We start from the raw sequence: 21409 nt of genomic DNA on the forward strand, positions 1-21409 counted from the left end.
CAGTGCAAGATAATTTCCTAAAGCTGAAAGACCTCAATTTACATAATGACAGGGACTATTAATATTAGACCAATTGGATAGCCACATGAAAAAGAAATGAACCTTAATCTTTATTTCATACCATACATAAAAATTCAGGATGGATCATAGAGCTAAATGTGAAAAGTAAAACAGTAAAGTTGCTAGGAAAAAGCCCCAGAGTAATAGCTTCATGTCTTTGGGGTGGGCAAGGATTTCTTAAATAGAATACAAAAACCACCAACTATAAATGAAAATATCACTCAATTTAGGCCCTGTTAAAATGAAGAACTTTTCAGTAGAGACTGATATTAGGATAGAGAAAAAGACAAGCCAAAGACATGGAGAAATATTTGTAATAAATAGGCTCAACAAAAAACATCTAGAGTATATATAGAAATCCTACAAATTCACAAAGTAAGAAACTTTTGCTTTTAAGAATACAAAAGATTTACAAAGTAAGTCAATGAAAGTACAAAAATGGTCAATAACATATTCAAAGGTACTCAGAATTGTTACTCATCCAGGGAATGCTCACTAAAACCACAATAAAAAACCAGTATATCCCTTTTAGAATGGCAAAAACAAAAGCTTTGAAAGTACTGACAAGAATGGGAAGCAACTGGAAGTGTGAGACTCTGTTGCAGGTAGTTTAAATTTATACAACCATTTTGGAAAGCTGTTTGGCAGCATCTAAAAAGCTAAATAACACGCCTACTCTGTGTTCTAAAAATTCTACTTCAAGATAAAGACTGAAGGGTTTACAAATACTTATTTTCATCAAAAGACATATGTAAGAATATTGCAGAAGTATTTTTCAACAGTAGCTCAAAACTGGGGCCAAATTCCAAATTTCCATCTAAATGAATTGTGGTATATGCTCACAGTGGAATATTATACAGCAATGAAAAAAACCAATAACCTCTACAAGGAACAACATGGGTGATGTAAGAGACATAATCTTAAACAAAAGAAGCTGGACATAGAAAGGTATATACTATCAAAGTCTGTTTATATAAAACTCAAAGAAGGCAAACTCAAAACTCAGGAGGAGGCATGAAGGAATTTGCTGGGTGCTGGAAATGTTTGTGTCTTCACATACACTTGTGTAGTTTACAATATGTAAGTCATAAAACTACATGTAAGTTCCAACATAAGCAAAATAAGAAAAGGCCCATTGAGTGCCCAACATAGTAAATGAAAAGAGTCCACAGCAATCTGCAAATCATTGTGAGTCAGAAAACCAAGAGAAAAGAACAGTCTAAAGATTTCCAAGAGGGAAATCAGGTCAATTGCAAAGGAACAAGTTTCAGACTGGCATCAGACTCTCATCAGGAGCTTCACATACCTTAAAAATTCTGAAAGAAATGATTTTTAGCCCATGATTTCTATGTCCAGCAGACCATCATTCAAGTTGCAAGGACTCAGAAAATTTTCCTCCCATAAATCCTTTTTAAGAAGCACTTTGAGGATGTGTTGAAATATGTAGGGGAGTAAACCAAGACAGGGGGAAAACTGGGAAGCTAAGAAGCTTTAGATAGAACTCAGAAGAGCAGGGATGAGTTCCAGGGGAAGAGCTGCCTGTGCCCCTGCCTAGAGGGCAACCAGCCCAGCTTGACGCAAGAGCACCAGTGGGCTAGAGTGGTGGTCGTGGTCTGAGAAGTAAAGGGGCACAAGATTAGAATATGCCTTGTAAAGACTTCTAAAAAGAATTGGGAATGTGATTAAGACAAGCATGACAAAAGAATATACATGTGCACCCACACAAATAGCTGAAAAAAACTATAATCACAGTACACCACTTGGCTCTGCAATGAATAGTCTTTACTGAAACACAATAATATAATACCTTTCAGGGATTTGCCAACTTTTAGAACCAATCTGAAAGACCTATTATGGTTACAGGATAAATGTAAATATTATCAACTTTACTAATAAAAAAGTTACGGTATGGATGACGGAAGTTAGGAGGGGTGAGTGGGAGAAGTGAGGTGAAGGGAAGGATGGGAGTCTTAATATCCTTTTTTTGCAAAGTGCAGCCCTAGAGGATAGAAGATCATAGAGGTAACCAATAAAGAACTCAAAACAGAGAGATGGCAGAAAGGGGTGGAAGTGAGGTGAGGAAGATAAATCCTCATCTATTACAGCAGTGAGTCAATAGATTGTGTATAAAATTGATGAATCAAGAAATATCAGCAGAAGTATACTATTTAGAAAAATGGAGGTAAATATATGAAGAGACACTTTAAAAAGTTAGACATGGCTGCCTCGGGGAAACAGAACTGGGAATAGGAAAGTAGTTTAGCATGGTAGTGTATGTTTCACTTTATACCTATATTATATCAAATAAAAGCAGTTTTTTGTTTATGTTTTTTTTTTAAAGACAGGCACAGGTCAGATCAAGGAGGAGATTATAAAAATCTCTGTCTTTTTCCAAGGATGATTAAGGCATCAGGGAGCCCCCTGGCAGCCCCCACATGGAACAGGACTCGAAGTCATGGCTTTGACATCTGGGGACTGAACTCATTCAGTCTTTATAGGAGCAGGGATTTGGGAACTTGAAATGTCACTAATTAACATGCCAAGCTTCTTTGTGATAAACTTCATCTTCCCCATTTCTCCCTCAAAAAATACAATTTTCAATAAATAGTAAGCTCATAAATAACTCGGGGCACCACAGCTTCTAATGAAACAGTGACAAATGTTACATCTTCCTGGGATCAGGAGAAATAACGAAGGGGAGCATGGGAGGGGCCTGGAGTCCCCAGAGTTAAAGAGATTTTATTAAAAATCCTTTAAATTTCATGTGGCCCATTAAAACGATTCTCCTGCAAAATAATTAAACATCATTCAGAAATACAGTTGCTTTATGAGGAGGACGCAGAGCCTAAGCTTTTGTAGGTGAAGAGCAGATTCCAGTCTGCCCAAGAAAGGAAAAGGGGCTGGCCTGGGTCTTCACTCTGGCTCCCCCGCTGGGGAGCCACATGGCCTGGGGGTGTCCATGATACCGCGTGGGCCTCAGTCTCTTCATATGTGACATGGGAGAGTTGGATTAAAACTGTATTCTTAATCTGTTTGGGGTGCTGGGCAGATTTCTCTCCCTCCACAAAATGCATAGCCACACATACGATTTTGTAAATGATTTTGGAGGGCTCATGGCTCCCTGCTGCCCATCTGTAACCTTCTAAAGTCATTTTAGCTTGGATAGTCCAGGATTCTCTTCTCTTTCTACTCTATCGCTTAAACAGCATACAGCAACTGGCTCCAGTTAGCTATTTTAATAATCAGATAGCTATTGTAGGGGTGAATCAGAACTCTTCATTGAAGTTCCTCACCCTCCATAGGACCACCTTTCATGAAGCACTGGCTAGTGGTATATGCAGGCTCCCGTGATTTGCAAAAAATCTGACTTAGGAACATCTTGCAGGACCAGCTAGCTGGCCAGAGCTGGACCCAGACTGAGTCCTTTCAGATTCCCTTGGAGGAGATTAGCTCCTTGGGACTGCAGATCCTTGCCTCTGTGAGAGGACGTCCTATCCTTCCTCCCAAAGCTGTGATGGGAAGGGAGCCCTGTGTGGCTTACTGACAGGATTCCTGAGCCAACATCTGCAATTTCCCTGGGTATTCTATGCCCTATTACACTGCCTTGAGAATCCAACTAAGCAGATGACTTCCTCATAAGCAAATCTTTTCTCTCCCCAGACTGGGAAAGGCCCATGCATCTGGTCGTTTGTCCTGCACTGTGCCCAGGTCCACCTGTCTCTCTCATCAGCTCCGCATGCCTCTCCTGGTATCCAAATCTATAGACAGCGCATAGAATAATAACTACCATTTCTTGAGCACTTTCTCTATGCTGGATGCTGAGCACAGTTATCCCCATCCCTGTGGTTACAGAAGAGGAAACTGACATTCAGAGAGGTTAAGGAATGTGGCCAAGGACACACAGTAATGGCTGTGGTAAGCAGAGACAGCCTCCAGTGATCTCTGCTTCCTGGTATTCATGTCCTGAGTAATCCTCTCCCCTGCAGTGTGGCTGAAAACTGTGGGCTAGAGAGTGACTTGAGTCTAACCAAAAGAATATGGCAAAGGTGATAGGATGTCACTCTCATGATTTTATGACCAAAGCTTGTTACTGCCTTTTAAAAAAATTTTTTTATTTTTTATTATAGTATCATTGATACACAATTTTTTTTGAAAAAAAAATTGAAATACAATCTTATGAAGGTTTCAAATGAGCAATATGTTGGTTACTGCATTCCCTCCTATTATCAAGTCCCCTCCACATATCCCATTATAGTCACTGTCCATCACAGTGATATACAATCTTATGAAAGTTTCACATGAACAATATTATGGTTTCAACATTCACTTATGTTATCAAGTCCTCACCCCCGACCAAGTCACTGTCCATCAGCGTAGTAAGATACTATAGAGTCACTACTTGTCTTCTCCATGCTGTACTGCCTTCCCCGTGACCTACCTATATTGTGATTGAAAATTATAGTGCCCCTTAATTCCCTTCTCCCTCCCCACCCACCCTTCCCAACTCCTTCCTTTTGGTAACCGCTCATCCCTTCTTGGACTCTGTGAGTCTGTTGCTGTTTTTTTCCTTCAGTTTTGCTTTGTTGTTAAATTCTGCAAATGAGTGAAATCATTTGGTACTTGTCTTTCTCTGTCTGGCTTATTTCACTGAGCATAATACCCTCTAGCTCTTTCCATGTTGCTGCAAATGGTAGGATTTCTTTTCTTTTTATGGCTGAATAATATTCCATTGTGTGTTACTGCCTTCTTGCTAGCTGACTCTCTTTATTGCTCTCTTGGCTTGCATGCTTTGATGACACAAGTCACCAGGTAGAGAGGCCCATGTAGTAAGGAACTGAAGCCCTCATTGCAATAGCCTGCAAGAACCTGAATCTTGCCAACAGCCATGTGAGTAAGCTTGGAAGTGGATTTTTCCCCAATCAAACCATCAGATGATACTGCAGGCCCTGGACTGATACCTCAGTTGTAGCTTTGTGAGAAGCCATGGCTTGCAGAGGACCAAGTTAAGCTGCACCCAAATTTCTGACCCATAGAACCTGTGGAAAATAAGTTTTATTGAGCTGCTAAATTTTGGAGTTAATTGTTTTATAGCAACAGACAACTAACATAATGGCTAAGCTGGGATTTGAATCCAGGTCTATCTGGTGCTAATATTCTGGGTTGATTCTGTTGTGCCAGGCTGCCTCGCTTTGCCTTTGCCCTTTAGCACCAGTGTGGAGGAGCTGTTGGCAGTTGGCAGGCCTTGAAGCACCTCTGCTTCCAGCTCCAGGGCTCACCATGCAGTGGAGGGTTTGGGGGACAGTTACAGAGCTCAGCCTGGAGTCTGGAGGGATGGTTAGAGAGCACTAGACTAGGACCCAGAGATTCACATCTTAGCTGAGCTTTATCCTAATGAACTCTGTGACCTGGGATAGGCCTTCCATTGTTTGGGCCTCTGTTTCTCTGTGTGTCAGCAAGGTTGTTGGGTGAGAACATCTTCTTTTATATTTTATTTTATTAAATGTCCATCACAGTGGTTCAGCAATCCCCCTTCTCCACCCACCTCCCACTCCCTTCCCCTTGGTAACCAGTAGTCACTTCTCAGTGTCTGTGAGTCGAATGCTGTTTTGTTCCTTCTGTTTTGCTTTGCTTTTATATTCCACAAATAAGTGAAATCATATGGTATTTGTCTTTCTCCACCTGGCTTATTTCTCTGAGCATAATACCCTCTTGATCCATCCATGTTGTTGCAAATGGCTGGATTTTTTCTTTTAATGGCTGAATAATATTCCATTGTGTGTATGTACCACATATTTTCCATTCATGTATTGATGCACTCTCAGGTTGCTTCCACATCTTGGCTTTTGCAAGCAGTGCTGTGATGAACATAGGGTGCGTATATCTTTTTGAATCAGGATTTTTTTCTTTGGGTAAATTCCTAGGAGTGGAATTACTAGGTCAAATGGTATTTCTATTTTTAGTTTTTTGAGGAACCTCCATACTGCTTTCCACAGAGGTTGCACCAATTTGCAGTCCCACCAACAGTGTAGGAGGGTTCCTGTTTCTCTGCACCCTCGCCAGCATTTGTTATTTCTTATCTTTTGGATAGTGGCCATTCTGACTGGTGTGAGGTGACATCTTATTGGGGTTTTGCTTTGCATTTCCCTGATGATTAGCGATGTGGAGCATCTTTTTTCATGCGCCTGTTGGCCATTTGTATTTCTTCTTTGGAGAAGGGTCTGTTCAGGTCCTCTGCCCATTTTTTGATCAGGTTATTGGTTTTTTGGGTGTCGAGGTGTATGAGTTCTTTGTATATTTTGGATGTTAACCCCTTATCAGATGAGTTGTTTATGCATATTTTCTCCCAGGGTGAGAACATCTTTGAGTCTAATTCCCACCTTACTCTTCTGAGTTAAAAATGAATCCTGTGGCTGCAGGAGGCCCTTCCAGGGTTAGTGTTGCCTCATCTGGAGGGGTTTGAGGGTTGGACAGAGGCTATGGGAAGCTGTCCTGTTTGCTTTTAGGAAAGGGTTAGTTCTGACATGAGTTCCTACTGGTGCTGAAATTCCTGGGGGCCTTTCAGTGACTTTTGGGTGGGGGGAAAGCTCTTTGGAGAGCAAAGGGCAGGGGTGGTGGCACTGTGTGGGTGTTGAAAAGAGTGCTAACTTACTGAACTTTAAGAGGGGCATTTATTATGTGCAGGGGGATGTGACAAATATTTTGGGGCCCCTATTCCCTCTGTGTTATTTTGGTTTCCTGGCCTTGGGTGATTTATGCAGCTGCATTTGTGGTCCAGGGAGGCTAAAACTGAAAAGTTACTAAACTTCTTTCTTCCTTTTTTCTCTGGCTCCTTTCCATGTCTAGACAGGGGCAGGGGTGAGAGGAGTTTTTTCTTTCTTTCTTTCTTTTCTTATCATTTCCTATAAATTACAGCTGTGGGTACACACACAGGCTTCTCCAATGTCTTTGAGCTGCATAAAATCCTTGGGGTTCAGAGAGAACTCTTAATGCTCTAAGGAAGCAGAAAAGCAGAGGGCTGAGGCGTGCAGGCTTGGAGGCAGACCACTATGTTTGAATTCTGATTCCACCACTTACTAGCTGTGTGACCTGAGGCAAGATACTTAACCTCTCTGAGCCTCAGTTTCCTCATTCTGTAAAATGAGGACAGTAGTAAAACTTACCTCACAGAGCTGTTGTAAGTACTGAATGTGACAGCGTATGTAAGGTGCTCAGCATGGTGCTGGCACAGTCAGTAAATCCTAATGGTGATGACTATTCCTATTCATGGTTCTGAGATGTGACTAGCCTTAAGTCTGCTGACCTTTAACTCTGCTTCTTCCAGGAGACTGTTACCAGCTGCTTCTCTGTTGAGTTTTGTTGCTCCTGTTAAGATGGCCCTTTGGTTCTAATTTGACCTTGTTTTCCTGCTGCTTATTGAGTGTGCCTTCAGTCTTTTCTCGGAAGCAGCAGAAGGAGGAAGAGATGGTGGGGAGAGACAAGAGAGTCTCTGGAACCCAGAGGCAGGAGGCCTGGCTTCTAAAGCCCATCTTTGTGTATTTATTTAGAATTCGCCAAAAGTTTTCACTTTCATCACCTCCTTTTTTCCCCATCTGTAGAATGGTTGTTATCAGTGTGAGGTTTTATTCTCACTTGATAGAAGAGAAAAACTAAGACTCAGAGAGATAAAGTGGCTTGCGGAGGGTCACATGGGTAGAAAGAATGAGAGCTGAATTCAAATGCTGATATTTGGGCCCCTATCTAGGATCTTTCCCATTTTCCCAGGGCTTCAGGCTCCAGATGACCCTCAGTGAGTCCCCTTCTCTGGCCCTCAGTTCTCCTGCCTGGAAACAATCTGATGGGCCCAGATCATCCCAGACAGCCCTTCCAGCCTGGACTTCTTGCCCCCAGGTGGAGCCCAGGTCTGTCTGGTCCTCAGATGGGAGGAGTGAACTTCTCAGACTCTTTCTACCTTGGTTGCTGATGGAAAATTTCTGCCTCAGCTCCGCTGTGTCTTTTGGAGACTTGGGCCCTGGAAGCTGAGGGTTGTACTTAATTATTCAGAAACCCATATATCCTTTGTAAGCAAGAAATCCACTCTGACAGGCAAGAAATGCCACAATTGTTTATTGCTCTTTGCTTCAAACCTGGAGTGGGAAGCAGAGGTTGGGAAGCGTCTCTGGCTGCTGGAGGCAAATCTCTGTTCACTTTTGGGTGTAAATGCTCCTATCTTATCCAGCTGTTAGGGCAGGGTGGCTCATGTGTTAAGGACAGGGGAGGCAGTCCATGACCTAGGTTCCCATTCTCCCATAAACCTGCTGAGTGGCATTTGGAGAGCAATCATTGCTTCAGGGCTTCAGCTTTCTCATCTGAAAAATGGGTTTATACACACCCAGCGAGGTTGTGAAGATCACTTAGGACCTGCGAGAATTCCTGCGTTCATGGTTAAGTACTGTCGATGAAGGGGTTCATCTGGTCCCTTTTGTGACCTGGGGACTGGGCAAGGAGAGGAGTGCAGAAAGCAACAGGAGAGTGGGCAGAGATTGCTCTCGTTTCAGAAGTTTTCAGAGAAGCAGGATGCCCAGCTACCTCTCCCCGGATTTCCAATATTTTTTTTTCCGTGAGCTCTTGGAGAGATTCCACACCATCTCTACGTGGGGTTTTCGGATCAAGATGGTAGTAAGTCACTGTTGAAGATCCAGCCAGATGTGTCAGGCTGTGGACTTCTGCCTGAGTTTATTCTCCTCCAGCAACTTTGTCTGACATGGATTATTTATCCATTTTACAATGAAGAAATTGAGGCTTAGCAAAATTGTCACTTGCACTGGGACATGTATTGGCAAGTTGCAGACCAAAGATGTGGACTGAAGTATGTGTGTCCCTTGGTGTCCTTTCCCAACGAATCATGGAGCATCATCAAGAAAGTCAAATTCTGAGATGGAAAATAACTTGAATGGCATCCCGGAACCCTGGATGTATCTCAGAGCCAACCGATGGTCCTTGGCCATTCAACCCTGTCATGGTCCCTCGTCTCTGGTCAGGTGTGGATCCCTGGTCTCCAAGTCAGAGCTCCAAGAGGAGGGATGAATGCCCCTGGTGGTGGTGGTGGTGTGTGCACTCCATGCAGCCTCTCGCCATCATGGACACCTCTACTATACCTCTGCCTTTCTTCCCGCCAGGCCAGCAGAGTCCTGGCCTCATGTGCCCATTGGCCCAAAGAATTTCTCAAACTGGGATCATGGAACCACTCACTGCTCAATTCATTCATTCAGTCCCTGGGGCTTGCTTTTGACTAGCATGTAGTAAGCCTGACTGATTCAGGCTCTGGGCTCAGCTCTGGGAAGTGTGTGTGTAGCACTAAGACATGGCTAAGACTCAGTCCTCCAGGGGAGGAAGCCTTGCACTAGGGGCTGTGGTAGCAGCCTACACTGGGCAGAGCAAGACTGCCAGGGAGGGCATGATCTGTTCTTCATTATAAATAGTAAAGAGGGGCTATCAGGGAAGCTAGCGCTCCCCTCCCTGCAAAGTGTATCTGGGGTTCATTTCAAATGCAGCAAAATTCACTGAGCACCTACTGTGTACAGATCCTGCCTTAGGCACTGAGTGAAGATTGAAGATAATCCAGACCTGATGCTCTTGGCCTTTGTGCAGTCAGGGATGCCCCCAGACATCAGCAAGCTGTCCTTCCTGGTGGAGGGGATACTTTTCCAACCCATTCTTTGCTGTGTGAATGAAGGTGTGAAGGTGGAATGTACTTCTGTCTGGAGATGGGGGATATGTCAGATGGGGAGAAAGCCAGACAGGAGGAGAGCAGTTAGGTGGCTGCTGTGTTTGTTCAGGCAAGTGATGACAGAGCTCCAGGGCCTGAGCAGGGAGGCAGGCTTTGGCAATGCCCTGCCCATGCCCCACTGGCATTTGCTGTTGCAGACCGCTGGCTGCTAACTGGCAGCTTGCAAACCAGATTCTGCCACAAGGCTTTCTCTGGCTGCTGAAACCTCTCAGACATCTCAGCGGGATGAGTGAGCACCCTCAGCTGTTTACTGACAGGAATTGGTGGGCAAAACCCCAGCTCCCTCATTCACTGGGCAGGATTGCCTTTGGTGTGTTCTACACTGTCCCTGGAGGCCTTCAGGTGTAATCTGCTCATAACACATTCTCCGTTGGCTTTACTCCTTCCCTGTTTCAAAGCTCCACTTTCCTACTGATGCTTCCTGGGGTCACTTCCTAAATATACATCTGGCACTCAGATCTTAGGATCTGCTTTGGGGGGAGTCCAACCCAAGACAATATGGCAGTGAAGACAATGGGACTTGTAGGTCTGGGTTGAGGTCTGCCGTCACCACGTAATCACGGTATGATCTTGGGCACGTCACTCAACCCCCTGACTGCCAGTGCTCTCCCCTGTGAGCTGGGGGTGGTAGTAATGCTGTGGGGGGGTTGTGAGAATTAAATGAGCAAGTGCTCCTGACCCACGATAGATGCAGAATAAATGGGAGCTCTTCTGATTATTCTCTAATTGTGAAAAAGCGGAAAACAAGCTAGAAAGCCAATTATTAGTACCGCAGTGTCAGTGGGGATGGAGATGGGGTGTTGGATGGAGGGGGGATGGGAGCTCTTTTAAGACAAGTCAGAGAGAACCAGATGTGAGTGTGGAGGAAGAGGACATCTGCCTAGGCTTTTGGATTCAGGCCCCACTGGATTTTGGGGTAGTTTGGATCCTGGAAGGAGGTTCTTGATTTCTCAGAAATGGTGGTGAGGCTGGTGGTGGAGCTGTGGTGTCACCCTGGCTGACAGTCCTGAAGGAGTTTCCCGTCACACTGTGAGCACCCCCAGTTCCAGGGTTCTGCTCTCCCTGAGGTTTGGGTTTGCTCAGCCTCTAAGTCTACCTGCTGTGGACCTGAAACCCCGACACACAGTCACGGAGCCTCATCTCTTGGTTGCTCACCCCATCCCCCTTCTGCGCCCAGGCTTCATGGGGAAGTATTTATTACACATCAATGTGATAAATGAAAAGTCATATTTTACTGTGAATTATCCCCAGCTCATGCGAAGCACAGATCTGTAGCCTGGAGAGTTATTAAGTGCTTACCTCGGAATGCTGTAAAAGCCTCATCATTTTCCCCAGGGGCCTCTCCCACCAGGGAATGGGGAGGAGAGAGGACTGGGGAGAGAAGGAGTGGCTGCCTCAGTTGTGGGAGGGGGGAAATGGGAGCATGGCAGGGGCCAGTCGGATTGCTCTGCTCAGGGAAGGTGCCCTGGGGGTGGGGTCCTGGGCTTTCTGTCCTGTGTTTGGCTGTGACCCTGGGTAAGGTTCTGGGAGGCCTCAGTTTCCCTGTTTGTAGATAGCAGTCATGGGCAGGAATGGTTTTGGAAATTGTGAGCCACAAGTCACATCTGATAACAGCTGATAACATAAAGTTTAGTACTATAATGAAATAAAGCTGACGACAAAGTGAATCTGACTCACATTTCATGGAACTGCTGAAATAATTGTATGATGTAGAGAGGCCATGTAGTTTAATTTTTTGTTTGATTAGGAACCCCACTGTATCAGCCAGGATCCCAGCAGGAACCAGATGGCGCACTCACATTAGGATCATTCTGGGAGGGTTTTAATAAAGGAACAATTTACAAGGTGCGGGCAGGGGGCAGGGAAACCACAGGGGTGGTGCAGCATCTCAGGGCTAGTAACAGCTACTCCCCGCCTGAGCCCCTCCCGGGGCCCCTGCTGGGTGAGAGGAGAGCCGAAGCCAGAAGCCAGCAGTAGCCGGGCTGTGTGGTGCAGCTGCTGAGCTCTGCCCAGAGGTCCTGAGGCCCGAGGTGGTCCTGCTGGGACCTCCCATTGGGCTGGGAGGTCCTGCCGGGGCTCCCATTGGCCAGACCCATCCAGAAAGCAGAGAGAACCCAGCAGGTGATGGGTCCCTGCTGGCCATCCTCCAGGGGCGAGGGCAGGGTGAGGGTGGAACGTGGGACTGACGGGTGAATGGAAGGGACCCAGCCCGCTGTCTGCTGCCGCTGCTTGAGTACTTCAGGATGTGGAGCTCGTGGCCTCTCTGAGCAACAGGTCCTGCTGCTGTGCTGCCCTAATTACTGGGAAATTCTTCCTTTGAGCAAGCCCAAATCTGTTTCCCTACAAATCCTCCCCATTTAACAACAAATATGATAGTTATTAGGCCACAGATGAGAGGTAAATGATAAATAGTCAGTATAACTACAGTTAGTATCAGTTGTTTGCATTGCACGACCTACCCACATTTTTATAGCTGCTTCTCTTTATCTGTGTTGATTTTCCTGTATCTATAAACAATGCTGACGCTGATGTTTCCACTAATTCCGTGCGCCACTGAAGGCTCACAGAATGTCCCGCTGTCACCGCGGTGCACTTGCTGAAACACTAATGCAGGAGAACCTGTATTTCACTTTGTGAAGTTCCCTGTAGTTTTGTGAGCTGCTTCCCTTTACACCCGGCACGTTTTCTCCTCTTGAGCCCTGAACCCAAACAACACGTCCAGCAAGGCTGACCACAGACACCCAGTTCCCCTGAGGCAGGAGGCAGGGTGCATAGGGAAGGGGACCTTTTCCAGAACCTGGGGTCCCTGCCAACCATGCCTGCAGACAGACAGGTTTTTCCTTCAGACACTGTTAGGACCAGGGAGGGGAATGGTGACTATCTTCTTTTTAGCCAGGAATCTTCTTCCCAGCCATTGCTGCCTAAAACTCCACATTCAGAGGATCTGAGGAATAGGAGGGACCTCAGAGGTCTGACCCTCTTTTTGATGCATACCACTTGAGAGCAGGGCAGGATGGTGGCCGGTTTCTGTTTGAATACCTCCAGGACAGGAATCTTGCTACCTTTAAAGTTAGCCTATGGATCTTTTAGAAGCTCTGATTATTATCCAGTCAAGGAGAGTCCTGGCTGTTTTAAGGATTTTACTGCCAGTGATGGAGGGGAAACAGATGTGGGCCCAGAGAATAACAAACACGTAAGTGACCCAGGCTGCCACTATCGTGGCTTCTGCTCAGTCCTTCCTATCTTGCTCTTGAAGGGCAGTTTACCTTCCACGCCCTCCCCAGCCTGGACCTCATCAAACTCCCTCTCTTCTAGCATAAGCCTCCCAGGCTCCCCCCCACCTGCCCCCAGTGAGCACTAAAGCTCCCGTGGGGCACAGCACTCGGTGGTGATCTGGCTTTACCATCTAGGCTGCCTCTGCCAGCACCCTGGGCCACCAGCTCCACAGCAGACCCGCTTTCGTCTCCGAGGCCTGCCTTCCTCTCACAGCACCCAAGTCTAGCCCTCCAAACGTGCATCTCTCCCAGGACTCCCAGCTGCTCCACCTACTCCCTTCTGCCTTTTATCAGGCAGCTGGGGGCTTCCAGACTGGACCCTTCACTTCTGGGGACTGGGAAGCCTTCTGGGCCCTCAGGAGACCCAACCCGCCCCCATCCAGACTGAGCTTTCCCAACGCCTGCACCCAGGTGACTGGCCCATCTCTTCTGCCTACACCGCCCTGCCAAAATCCTTGATATATTTACCTCATTAAAAAAAAAAACTTAACAATTACACAGATAATGCCTGTTATTGTAGAATAATTAGAAATAAGTAAAGAAGGTGAAAGTCCACCGCAGTTTACTGCCCAGAGATAACCACTGTTGAAATTTTGGGTATACAGATGAAAATTCAACTTAAAATTTTTTGACTTTACAATGGTACAAAAGCAATACACCTTCAGTAGAAACCATACTTCAAATTTTGAATGTGGATCTTTTCCCGGGCTAGTGACACGTGCTCCGATTGTCTTGTGATGCTGGGCAGTGGCAGTGAGCCGAGCTGAGCCGAAGCTCCCAGTGATCACGGGGTCCCTGACAGCCATTCTGCACCCAGATGACCATTCTGTTTTTCACTTTCAGTGAAATTCAATAAATTATATGAGATATTCAACACTTTATTATAAAATTGGCTTTGTGTTAGGTGATTCTTGCCAACTGCAGACTAATGTAAGTGTTCTGAACACATGTAAGGTAGGCTAGGCCAAGCTATGATGTTCAGTAGGTTAGGTGTATTGAATGCATTTTGACTTAAGATATTTTCAACTCACAATGAGTTTATCTGGACCTAACCACATTGTAAGTTGAGGAAGATCTATATATCCTCCTAGATTTAAATAAAGATATTTTTCTCCCTCCAAGAATGGCATCATACCCTACATATTATTTTGCAACCTGCCTTTTCACTTGAAATATATGTGACCACTCTTCCATGTCAATAAATATCCTCCCCAAATTGTACTTCATGGCTTCCCAGTGTTCCATGTGTGCGTGAGTCACAGTTGGGGTTTAAATTCTTAGGGTGCTGTGGGTACAGTGTGGAGACTGCCCTCTCTTGCCCTGTAGGCAGCATATCCTCCTCCCTGGTCTGTGGGCAACCACCCTGCTGTCTCCTGGGGTTTCCCTCCTGCCCCAATTCTAGAAGCTTGGCCAGGACTTGTTTTGGGAAGTGTTTTTATTTGCCCTGCCTCCCCCCTTCCACTTTGCCACTCACCCTTCCTGCACTACTCCGAGGCTGGCCCGGGTTCTGCCCCTCTCCTGGGGCCAGGGGTGGTGTTTTGGCAGAGTGACAAGTACTATTGGAATTTTCAGTTAATAGAAGTTCTCATTGTCCCTTCCCTAAATGTTTGCATGTCCAAATTGCCTGTCTTTCCAAGGCTCATATCAGAAGCCACCTCCTCTAGGAAGCCTTCCCTCTCCTGAATACCCACAGTATTTTGTCTTTACTTTTATTGTTGCTCTGCTACTTACTAGCTATATGGCCTTGGGCAAATTAATGAACCTCTCTTGAGTCTCAGTTTCTTCATCTGTAAAATGGGGATAACACTAGTGTCCATTTCATAGGGTTTTGCTTGGTAAACAGTAGGTGCTCCATAGCTGTTAGTATTATTACAAATCTTACCTTCTCTACTATTCAAGCACCCTGAGTTTTTCTTTTATCTTCTGGTCTCACCTGTGCTCCCCATTCCCAGACATAACATGGATCATCTGTTGCATAAATGAGTGAGTCTAACCAAATCCTGATTCACAGAAAAAGGAAACTGAGGCCCAGAGAGGGGCATGACTTACCAGAGTCACACAGCAAGCTGGTGGTGGGCCTAGGGGTCCCGCCTTTTGGGCCAGTGCCATTCCCACTGACTCTTCTCTGCCTGGCTGGCCTCTGCACTGACGGACCCCCTCTCCTTTCAGCAGGGGTTAAGCTGTGTACAGAGCTATTTGAGAATATTCTGTCTGAAGAATCTGGTGGCTGGAGAGCTCCTTCTAAGAGCCTGACTCTGCAGTCCCAGGAGGCTAGGCACCCTTCCCCACCCTGGCAACCCCTCTGCCCCCTATTTCCCTGGTCTTTAAATTTCTTGTCATCCCCCTGACACCCCCAGTTGTCTGCAGGTACAGGAATGGGATGGAGCCCTTGCCCCTTCCTTGATTCAGCTCCCTGCCCCCTGTCCCCCAGCCTCTGCACCTGTCTCCTGACGACTGAGGGCTGCCATCAGGGGATGCAATTAGACTGCACACTTCATTACACAGGGTGGCCATGAGTCAGGCAGCCATGGGGTCGGGAGCCCAGGAAGGCTGTGGACAAAGCATGGTGTGGCAAAGCTGGGGCAGCAGGGAGACACTGTGCTGCTGGCCCCAGAGGTGTCTGATTGCTGGCCTCCCAGGTGTCTGGCTCAGAGCTGAGGGGAACAAGGGTGGCTGGGCTCTAAAAGCCTCCTGGGAGTAGGGCAGGTGTGGTGTGGTGTGAGAGGTGTGGGGCCCTATCTCAGCACACCTTGGGCAGTGACTGCTCATCTAGTTCCTTGAAGAGGAGCCCTGGCTAGGCTGTGTCCTGGGATCTCTGAGCCTGTTGCCAGAGGCTCCCATCATGGATTAATTCCATGGAAAAACATACACTTTGAAGCTCAAATGTTGGCCCTGCCATTTCCTTGCTGTGTCATCTTGGGCAGGTCATTTGACCTCTCTGAACCTCAGTTTTCTCATGTATAAAATGGGGGTAACAATAGTACTAATTGCACAGGGCTGTGGGGATTGAATGCAGTTAGACATGTGCCCAGCAAAGCCTCCGAAAACCTTTGTTTCCCTTCCATGTCCTTTTAACTTTTTGGTGCTTCCCTTCCTTTTCAGCAGAGTGAGCCAAGAGGGCCCAAAGGAGATCACAGGACTGCCAGGTTCTCAGGACCCTATCTACAGCCTACCCAGCAAGTTTCACCAGCCATACCCTCCCCTCAGCCAGATGAGGGCCCGAGTTTAACCCCCTTTGCGCATCTCTCTGCCTGTACTTCGCCAGAGCAATTAAAGGTTCCTCTTGAAGGCAAATACCCAGTTTGAGGAGTGTTGGCTCACATCCTGGGGTCAGACTAGTTATTCTAAGGTGGAGAAAAGGCTCTGAGATGATCCCTAAGCCCAGGCCCTCTCTGTGGTATAGACCCCCAACCAAGACCCACGATGTGATCAGCCCTCAGGTGGCCAAGCCCCTCCTTTTACAAAAGGAGAGATTGGGGGCCAGAGTGGCTTGAATAGCGCAGTGGAGGCTGGGACCTAGGACTAGTTTTCCCGATTCCCAGCCTCCAGCCTTCCTGCTTCTTCATCCAACATCCTCTTTGGTCTCCAGACCCTGGGGGGTTGGGCAACAGGCTCACCGCCTCAACTTTGACCCCTTGCTTTGGGGTATATGGCTTTCAGGGCTGTGCGTGGGCTGTGGTTCGTGGGGCTATGCTCTGAAGTGGGTGTGGGGTCTATGGGTGCCACCTGAGATTTGGGGTCAGATTTGGGGGCTGATGGCTTTTCAAAGGTGGTGGTAGTGGGGTTTCTTGGGAGTCCTTAAGTCTTTCCTTCACCAGAGTACTTCAGGGGCCCTCCTGGCTTCTGAGAGTGGAGATAGGGTAGGGACAGGGAGGGGTGGGTGTTTGGAAAAGAAGGTGCTCAGTGGGTCCAAAACCCAGAGGATCCCAGCTGCTATTATAGAGTTTCGTCCTCTGTGTCTTGTTCCAGTTCAGAAAACCTGAAAAATAGCCCCACCTCCTTTGCTTCTGCCCAGGCTGGGGAAGCAGATGTTTCCAGGGGACAGACTTAGCCTAATTCCCCACCTGCTTGTCTGCTTCAGGGACTGGGAGTGTTCTATTTCTCCATCTCCATCCTCGGAGCCACCAGCACTAATCTTTTCTACATAGCTGGCCTAGTACAGGGCTCACCCTTTGAGAAGACTTCGCATGTGCTAAGGGCATCAACCGAAAATGAGATGTTGAGGTACATGAACTTGTATATCATGGAAGCTTTGTGTTTTAGAGTTCAGAGCTGTTTTTATTTTGAATCACAGATGGTGGGTGTGGGTAGGGCAGTACCCCAGTCCTTTGAGGGCTTGGTGCTTCCGGACGTCTTAGTCTGGCTCTGAACAGATGCATTTGAGGATCATTTGAAAAACCCTTTCTCCAGAAAATTGCAAGCATGTGCAAACATTTAGCATGGTTGAGACCTTCAGACTTCACAGCGTCTCCCCTTGTCAGAACCCTTCCGTTAGAATGTGCAGCCACATTGCTTCCCCTGCTTTCTAAAGCAGAGTGACTTGACCTGCCAAAGGGATAGAGTTAGGAAAGCATGATTTCTGTCCTTAGGAGTGCTGGGTTGCTGGGAGAGAGGTGTTCTGCCCTGGGGGAGCCCCTGGTCTGATGGGGAAGGCAGGCAGTACCCCCTAACTCTCTAGGGATTCCTGGACCAGTGTTCATGCAATGAAGAGAAAGAAACATTTATGGAATGACCTGAACTCACTGGGGGCTGAAGAGGGGCCAGAGCTTGAGTGGGAAACAGATGAGCTTAATCTGGGAAGGCTTCCTGGAGAAGGGGTTGAAGCTGATTCAAAGTGAGGTAAGAGGTAGGGAATTCAAAGGGAGGTGGTAGGATGGGTATGCGTCATTACACATCCCAGGTGTTGCTGCAGAAACCAAACCCAGCTGAGTTGCCAAAAATGGCACGAATGCACCAACACAGCTGCACTGATTTATAAGGTTCACCTTTAGGAACATCTGTTCATTTTCTCCCCTGATAAAGGAAAATAGTTTCAAACATAAATCCCTGAATGGCTTGGATGGATTTTTCCACTCCCCTTTCCCTGACTGTGGGCCTGAGGGTATAGGAAATGTGTTGTCTTGTGTTTATCACAACTAAGCAGAGCCTGGGGCGGCAGGCCTGACAGCCGGGTCAGGTGGAGGTGCAATGCGGAGGTTTAGGAGAGGGCCCCAGAGAGGAAACTTGGCATTCGTCCTTCAGACACAAAGTCACACTCTTTATTTATTTATTTGCTGCTTGGGGATAGCTTGCTCACAGCTCCGCTGTGGGGGCATGAAGCATAGGCACCAGGAGAGGGCGAGGGTGGGGGCCTGCCCACCAAGGCATCCCCAAGACGGGGCAGCCAGTGGCTCCCCTTGTAGCTTAGGCCTTGATGGCCTAGCAGACAGATGACCCCATTCTCCTGGCTTTTTTTTTTTTTCCTGAACTTGCTGTTGTTTTAAGATTCCTGTGACTCTGGAATTGTGTGCTGCTGTGGACTCCATGGTAATTGCTAAGGTCTCTGATTTAAGACTGAGACAATCTAGAATTATTTCCTAACTCAAGGAGTTTGGATTAAAGAAAAAAATAGTTCTGTAGGATTCTTTCATGCCATAACAATGAGAAAGGATCCAGTTCTTTTCCTCATTCTAGAGCCCTTCCAGAAGGGAGAAGGAAACCTCCTTACCCTAGAAGGTAAGAGTTACTGCTAAGAAGTGAACTTAATTTTCCTTTAATAGCCACTTGATAGAAGGAGCCCCTGAGTAAACCCATATTCAAACACTGTCTTCTCAGTTCTGAAATTGGTCGCATGATTCTGTGGTCACTAGATGCATTTTCTTCTTTGTAACTTACCTGAAAACTCCCCTCTGAGTACCTACCTCTCACTCTCTGCCGTGGTTTCCCATTGTCGCGGCTGCTCATAGATTGCTGGTGCATTAAGCTTGGTTTTAAGCTCCCCACTTAAAGGTTAAGGGGAGCACGGTGGGAGGGCCTTGGGAGGATCACTCATCTCATGACTGAGCCAGCCTCATTGTTAGAAGGTCTACTCCCTCTTGCTATAGTATACTCTTTTATTACTACTGTGTAGCAGTTGCTCCCTAAATCCGTTATTTCAAAAACCCATCATATGAGTACTTCAGCAAAAATTACTCTGTGACACAAGAGCGGCCAGTTTATGCTGTGGTAACAATAGCCTGCAAACCATAATGGCATAACACAGCCAAGGTTTACTTCCTGCCTTTGCAAAATTTGCTGCGCATGTTCTCTGACAGACGTTTTTGTATCATGGCAATCTGGGCTGCTTCTGTCTCAGCGCAATTCTACCAACTCACAACAAAACCTCCTTAGCCACAGCACAGGAAAAGACCGTGGGTGGTCATGTACTCGCTTTTATATGATTTGCCCCGGAAGTGCCGCACATCACTTCTGCCCACAGCCCATTGGCCAGAACTAGTCATGTGGCCTCATCTAAATGCGTGGAAGTTGGGAAGTGCAGGGTTCCAGGTGCAATGTTTGGTGAGCACTACTGCCTCTGCCCATCTCCCTCCACCCTTTCTCTCCCTTAGGCAACCAGTAATGCCCCCCAGGGAACTGGGGCAAACAGCCCAGGCATTGAAGGAGAACCTACCACGGAATAATTAAAGCACAGTAGGGGTGGTGGGAGCTGGAAGGACCCTAGAGAGCAGCTAGACCCACCTCCTCCTCTCCCTCATTTTATAGATGATTGAAGTGCAGCTTAGAGACGTTCAGGGGCCAAGTCGTGGTTGCACAGCAAGTCAGAGGCAGGGCTGGCCCCAGCCAGGGGCCCCGGGACCAACTAGTTCAGCACTCCTATCCCAATACCCATTCATGTCATGGTCCTGTGGGTCAGCTTGGGAAGCAGGTGGAGGACCAGGAGCTCACTGGGGCTGCACAGCTCAGGGTTCTAGGCCCAGGTCCTGGCCAGCCTCCATCCTCTGACTCCATTCATCCTGGGCACGATGGCCAATTAGTCAGCACACACCATTATACTGCCTTAACAACTACTTTCGATGCAGCCAGCACGGGTGTTGTGTGGCAGCTGCGATGGACAGCAGCAGTTGTAATTAGCAGAGAAATCAGGGAAGGACAAATGTGAGGCTTTTATAGTCAAGCAAACCTCAGAATTGAAATAACTGCTAATTGTGCTTCGTGTGCTTATTAACCTGACTTCAGTTAGTAAATAATGCCCCCATCTGCAAGTCTGTCCCCCCCATTGCCTTTGGGGGCTGAGAATAAGATTGAAAACAGCTAGACCTTATTTATTGACCACCTACTATGTGCCAGGCGCTCTGTTGACTGCACTGTGTGTCAATTCATTTGTTTCTCACAGGAAACTGAGGCACTGGATGTGGGGTTTCCTGCCCAAGATTCTGCAGCAGTGGTGGAACAAGCAGTCTGGCTTTGATGCAGCACTTTGAGAACAGAACCAGGTCTTTGTGGGAGGTGGGTGCTTCTCTCCTTGCATCCTGTAGATCTGGGGGCAATGTGGGGGGGATTCTGGGGGTTCATGAGCTCTTAAAAAACCACATCTTTATTTTCACTAACCTTTAACTGCAATGAATATTTCCCTTTATTATAAATCTAGGCAACAAACTACAGTGGGGTCAGCAGTACTTGGGATTTGTCACCAATAGAATTCGTAGGCATTTTCATATCATGTTACAGTTGTTTTAATATCTTGAAAAACAATATTTGCTCAGCACTACCTCCTGCCACTAGATCTTGTCACTTAATGCATTGAGAAAGAGGTGTATATATTACTGTGAACACACATATATTTATAGAAATCTTTGGATGGTAACTTCTTTGCTATAATTGGTTTCCTTTGTAATTCTATATACTTTATGCTTTAAAAGGTGGGGTCCCATGGGCTTCACCAGACTGCTGGAGGCAGCCACAGTGTGAAGGTCATGGACCCCTTTGAGAGGGTCTCTCTTAGCTTCACTCAGCCCAGAAACCATTTCACCTGGGGGTAAGTTAGATCCTGGTTGGAGCTACTGGCAGTTCCTTGAAAGCACTGAGCTTTCTCTTTTCCATACCTTTGTGCGAACTGTTCCCCCTGCCTGATCTGCTCCCCCCGACCCCCACCCCCTCACTTGGCTCCTTGGGTTCACTCCAGACAGCTGGAGTGCAGCGCCTCGTCCCCTCTCTGGGGACACCCCCTGGTCCTCCAGGCTGGGTGAGGTGGGCCCACTGTGCTTCCCCAGAGTGAGCTCCAGGGCAGTATTTATCACATTAGATTGGCTTTAAAAAATGTTTATTAATT

General features: G+C 46.9%; 1 long non-coding RNA gene across 1 annotated transcript in view; it reads left to right on the top strand.

The window, feature by feature from the left end:
* Nucleotides 1-21194, top strand: part of LOC118914678 (uncharacterized) — a 47505-nt gene extending 26311 nt beyond the window's left edge. The window contains exons 2-4 of the long non-coding RNA XR_008997254.1: nucleotides 18775-18816; nucleotides 20474-20586; nucleotides 21000-21194. This is a non-coding gene — a long non-coding RNA (uncharacterized LOC118914678). The remainder of the gene's footprint in view (nucleotides 1-18774; nucleotides 18817-20473; nucleotides 20587-20999) is intronic.
* The last annotated feature ends 215 nt before the right edge of the window (nucleotides 21195-21409 follow it).

Source organism: Manis pentadactyla, chromosome 4 (genome assembly GCF_030020395.1).
Source record: "Manis pentadactyla isolate mManPen7 chromosome 4, mManPen7.hap1, whole genome shotgun sequence".
Taxonomy (NCBI): Eukaryota; Metazoa; Chordata; class Mammalia; order Pholidota; family Manidae; genus Manis; species Manis pentadactyla.